Source organism: Lathyrus oleraceus, chromosome 5, assembly GCF_024323335.1.
Source record: "Lathyrus oleraceus cultivar Zhongwan6 chromosome 5, CAAS_Psat_ZW6_1.0, whole genome shotgun sequence".
NCBI lineage: Eukaryota > Viridiplantae > Streptophyta > Magnoliopsida > Fabales > Fabaceae > Lathyrus > Lathyrus oleraceus.
Genome location: NC_066583.1, coordinates 160,763,710 through 160,769,003, shown reverse-complemented (window position 1 = coordinate 160,769,003; position 5,294 = coordinate 160,763,710). Strand labels below are relative to the sequence as shown.

Here is a 5,294-nt window from a genome sequence, read left to right as displayed (position 1 = left end):
CGCGCACGTTTATTTTTCCATAGGAATAGGATAGCTATGGCCGAAGAACAAAACCGAAGACCTCTTAAGGACTTCGCCCAACCATCAAACGAGGAACCTAGTTCCAGTATAGTAAACCCCGTTATCCCAGCCAATAATTTTGAACTTAAACCATCCCTGCTGCAATTAGTGCAACAGAGACAATTCTCAGGTCTCGCTACTGATAACCCAAACCAACATTTAAAAAACTTTCTTCAGTTAGCAGACACCTTTAAAACCAATGGAGCTTCTCCTGAGGCGATACGCTTAAGATTATTCCCTTTTCCCTCAGAGATAAAGCTCTATCATGGTTAGATTCCCTTCCACCCAATTCAATAACAACTTGGGATGACCTTAGGAAAGTTTTTCTTGCTAGATATTTTCCCCCAAGTAAGACCGCTCTTCTTCGAAACCTTATAACTAGATTTACCCAACTCCAAGGAGAGTCGTTGTTCGAAGCCTGGGAGAGATATAAAGAACTATTAAGAGCATGCCCACACCATGGCTTAGAGAATTGGCTAATCATCCAAACCTTCTATAATGGACTTCATTATAACACTAAGATGACCATCGACGCTGCCGCTGGTGGCGCACTGATGAATAAACCTTACCCTGAAGCTAGTGCCCTTATCGAGGATATGGCCCAAAACCATCAATCATGGGGAGTAGAACGAGCGACAGTGGAAAAGAAGGAAGCCCAAGGAGGAATACATGAGCTAAGCTCTATAGACATGATGCAGGCTAAAATGGACGCGTTGGCCCTTAGAGTCGAACATATGTGTACAAACTCCGAATACTGTAGCCGCAGTTTCGCCGAATTGTGAGATATGTGGAACGCAAGGACACCAATCCGCCGAATGCAATCTGTTAAATGAAACCAACACTGAGCAAGTGAACTATACCCAAGGGAACCCATTTTCTAACACATATAACCCTGGATGGAGGAATCACCCAAACTTCTCCTACAAAAATAATAACCCTATTCAAAATACCGCACCTCCGAGACAACAAGGTTACCAAGCCCCTAGAACAAATCAACCTATGCAACCTGTACCGCCAAACCCGAGCTTTGAAGAAATTGTAAAAGATTTCATCGTTGCTCAAAAACAGAAAAACAAAGAGTTCATGAACCAAAGCGTCCATGTTAACGAACTAATTACCCAGTTAGGAACCAAGGTTGATCAAATCATTACTCATAATAAGATGCTTGAAACCCAGATCTCTCAGGTAGCGTTAAACCAAGCCCCACAGACTACCCCTGGAGGACAGTTCCCTGGACAACCTCAACAAAACCCGAAAGGGCAAGCTAATGCCATTACTCTACGAAGTGGAACCGCTTATAAGGAGCCTTTAAACCCTAGATTAAGTGAGCCTGAAACTTCTGAGAGGAGTGAGGAAAAGGAACCAGAGAAGCCTGAAACCCCGGAAAGTCAAGAAAAAGGAGAAGAACCTAAAAATAAAACCTATGTACCACCACCGCCATACAAACCACCAATACCATACCCTCAAAGATTAAAGAAAACCCAAATCGATAATCAATATCAAAAATTCGTTAAGGTTATAGAAAAACTTCACGTAGAAATCCCCTTTACAGAAGCCATCACCCAAATACCTTCTTATGCTAAGTTTCTCAAAGACATACTTACGAATAAACGTAGACTTGAAGATCCGAAACCCGTGGAATGTAATTCTATTTCCGAAGATAGGTTAGCAAAGAAAGATAAAGATCCCGAAATTTTTCCATTCCTTGTATTTTAGGGAATCATGTCATCGAAAAAGCTTTTCTAGACTTAGGAGCTAGTGTGAGCTTAATGCCTTTAGCAGTTTGTGAGAGATTAAACTTAGGAGAATTACAACCTACTAAGATGTCGCTTCAATTAGCCGATAGATCCGTTAAATACCCTATAGGCATACTTGAAGACGTCCCTGTTAGGGTGGGTCAGTTGTTTATACCTACTGATTTTGTTGTCATGGACATTAAAGAAGATGACGACATACCAATCCTCCTAGGTAGACCGTTCTTATCGACTGCTGGAGCCGTAATAGATGTTAAAAAAGGAAAACTAACTTTTGAGGTAGGTGAAGAGAAGATAGAATTTATATTGTCAAAATTTCTTATGGCACCTGTGATAGGAGATTCTTGTTATGCCTTAGATATCATCGAAGAATGCATTAGGGAATTAGAACAAGAAGAAGAAAATAAATCTATAAAATTGCCATCAACCCTTATTTTGGAAGATGACAATTATAAAACACCCTACATTGATGATAACCTTCACGAATGTTTATCTCTTACCCCAGATCCTATGCCTTGCCCTATGAAACCGACCGTAAAACTTAAGGAACTGCCTAAAAACCTGAGATATGAATTTCTGGATGAAGATATGAATCGTCCAGTTATAGTCAGTGCTACCTTAAACCAAAAAGAAACCGATCAATTATTAGAAGTTTTACGTAGGTACCCCTCAGCCTTAGGATATAAGATCTCTGATCTAAAAGGAATAAGCCCATCCGTATGCATGCATCGGATTTTGCTTGAAGAAGATTCAAAACCTTCCAGAGAACACCAACGTAGAATAAATCCTATAATGAGTGCGGTAGTTAAGACTGAAGTTCTTAAGTTACTAGAGGCAGGTATAATATATCAGATCTCGGACAGTAAATGGGTAAGTCCTGTGCATGTAGTACCCAAAAAGGGAGGCATCACAGTCGTGCAAAACGAGAAGGGCGAACCTGTAGCAAAAAGAACCGATGGAGGTTGGCGTATGTGCATAGATTATAGAAAATTAAATAAAGCAACTAGGAAGGACCATTTCCCATTACCATTCATAGATCAAATGTTGGAGCGCCTAGCCAGACACTCTTACTTTTGTTATTTAGATGGATATTCAGGATTCTTCCAAATACCTATTCACCCCGAAGATCAAGAAAAAACTACCTTTACATGCCCAGTTGGAACTTTTGCCTATAGAAGAATGCCTTTTGGACTTTGTAATGCTCCTGCAACTTTCCAACGCTGCATGATGTCTATCTTTGCTGATTATTTAGATGGAATTATGGAAGTATTTATGGACGATTTCTCAGTTTGTGGATCAGATTTCAAAAATTGTCTTGTCAACCTTGAGAAAATCCTGGAGAGATGTGTGGAGGTAAACCTTGTGCTAAATTGGGAAAAATGTCATTTCATGGTCACCGAAGGGATTGTTTTAGGACATATAGTTTCCGAAAAAGGTATAGAGGTAGATAAAGCAAAAATAGAAGTCATAGAGAATCTAAAACCGCCGAAGACTATCAGGGAGATAAGAAGTTTTCTTGGACATGCCGGATTTTACCGACGTTTCATCAAAGATTTCTCCAAAATAACAAAGCCCTTAACTGGTCTTTTAATGAAAGATGCTGAATTTATCTTCGATGAAAAATGTACTGAAGCATTTAATCTTCTGAAGGAAGCTCTGACTTCAGCACCTATAATGAAACCCCCTGATTGGTCAGAACCGTTTGAGATAATGTGTGACGCCAGTGATTACGCTGTTGGAGCCGTTCTAGGTCAGAGAAAAGATAAGAAGTTACATGTGATTTATTATGCCAGTAGAACCCTAGATGCTGCACAGCTCAATTACGCAACAACCGAAAAAGAGCTCCTAGCTGTAGTTTTTGCAATAGACAAATTTAGATCTTATCTAGTAGGAGCCAAGATTATAGTTTATACCGACCATGCTGCCATTCGTTACTTACTAAGCAAAAAGGATGCCAAGCCTAGGTTACTTCGATGGATTCTATTACTGCAAGAGTTTGATTTGGATATCCGTGATAAGAAAGGCACTGATAATGTGGTAGCTGATCACCTATCTAGGCTAGAATACCTGAAACCTGATCCAGTTCCCATAAATGACGATTTTGCCTATGATAGACTGATAGCCCAACTAGAAACCATTGAAGAAGATAACCCAGACCCTCATGAGCATTTCAAAAATCCTTAGCCATAAGTGATGTACCTTGGTATGCAGACTTTGTTAATTATCTAGCCGCTGACATCATACCCCCTGATCTAAACTACCACCGGAAGAAGAAGTTCTATAGTGATGTGAGAAACTTCTATTGGGACGAACCATTTCTTTTCAAGAGAGGTAAAGATGGCATTTTCCGCCGTTGTGTTCCAGAAGAAGAGGTAAATAATATAATTGAGCATTGTCACTCTGCACCCTATGGTGGACATGCAAGCACATCTAAGACCTACGCCAAGATTCTTCAAGCTGGCCTATTCTGGCCTACTATGTGGCGTGATGTCCATGCTTTCATTGTCAAGTGTGATAGATGCCAACGCACAGGAAATATTTCAAGACGTAATGAAATGCCGTTAAGAAATATCCAAGAAGTAGAACTCTTCGACGTATGGGGTATAGACTTTATGGGACCGTTCCCACCATCTTTTGGAAATCAGTACATCTTAGTAGCTGTTGACTACGTATCTAAATGGATTGAAGCTATCGCCGCACCCACAAACGACACCAGAGTAGTCATCAAATTATTCAAAAATTATATATTTCCCAGGTTTGGAACACCCCGTTTAGTCATAAGCGATGGAGGATCGCACTTCATATCGAGAATATTTGATAAACTTTTAAGCAAGTATGGAGTTAAGCATAGAGTAGCAACACCATACCACCCACAGACCAATGGACAAGTGGAAGTATCTAATAGGGAGATAAAACAAATCCTCGAGAAGACTGTCTCTATATCTAGAAAGGATTGGTCACAGAAACTTCAAGAAGCATTATGGGCCTATAGAACCGCTTTCAAAACTCCTATAGGAACAACCCCTTATCAACTGGTCTATGGAAAATCATGTCACTTACCTTTTGAATTGGAACATAAGGCCTATTGGGCCATCAAAACTTTGAATTTGGATTACTTGACAGCTGGTGAGAAACGTATCCTTGACATCCACAAATTAGAAGAGCTCAGACAATCTGCCTACGAAAATGCCATCATATACAAAGAAAGAACAAAAGCTTGGCATGACAAAAGAATCATAAGAAGAGACTTCAAAATAGGCGATCCTGTTCTCCTGTTCGATTCTAGGTTACGACTTTTTTCCAGGTAAACTCCGTTCGAGATGGACTGGCCCTTTCGAAGTATCTAAGATCCTGAGATCCGGTGCTATTGAAATCAAGAACCAGACATGTAAACCGTTCATCGTCAATGGACAGAGGTTGAAGCCCTACGAAGGAGGTGACATCCCGACAACATACACCTGCCATACTCTGAGTGATCCA

The 5,294-nt window shown here is 40.3% G+C and overlaps 1 non-coding gene across 1 annotated transcript; it reads right to left on the bottom strand.

Moving 5' to 3' along the window:
* Nucleotides 1–419: 419 nt before the first annotated feature.
* LOC127089719 (small nucleolar RNA R71) lies at nucleotides 420–526 on the bottom strand. The gene has a single exon (XR_007791276.1). It is a non-coding gene; the product is annotated as a small nucleolar RNA R71 (small nucleolar RNA).
* Nucleotides 527–5,294: the final 4,768 nt, after the last annotated feature.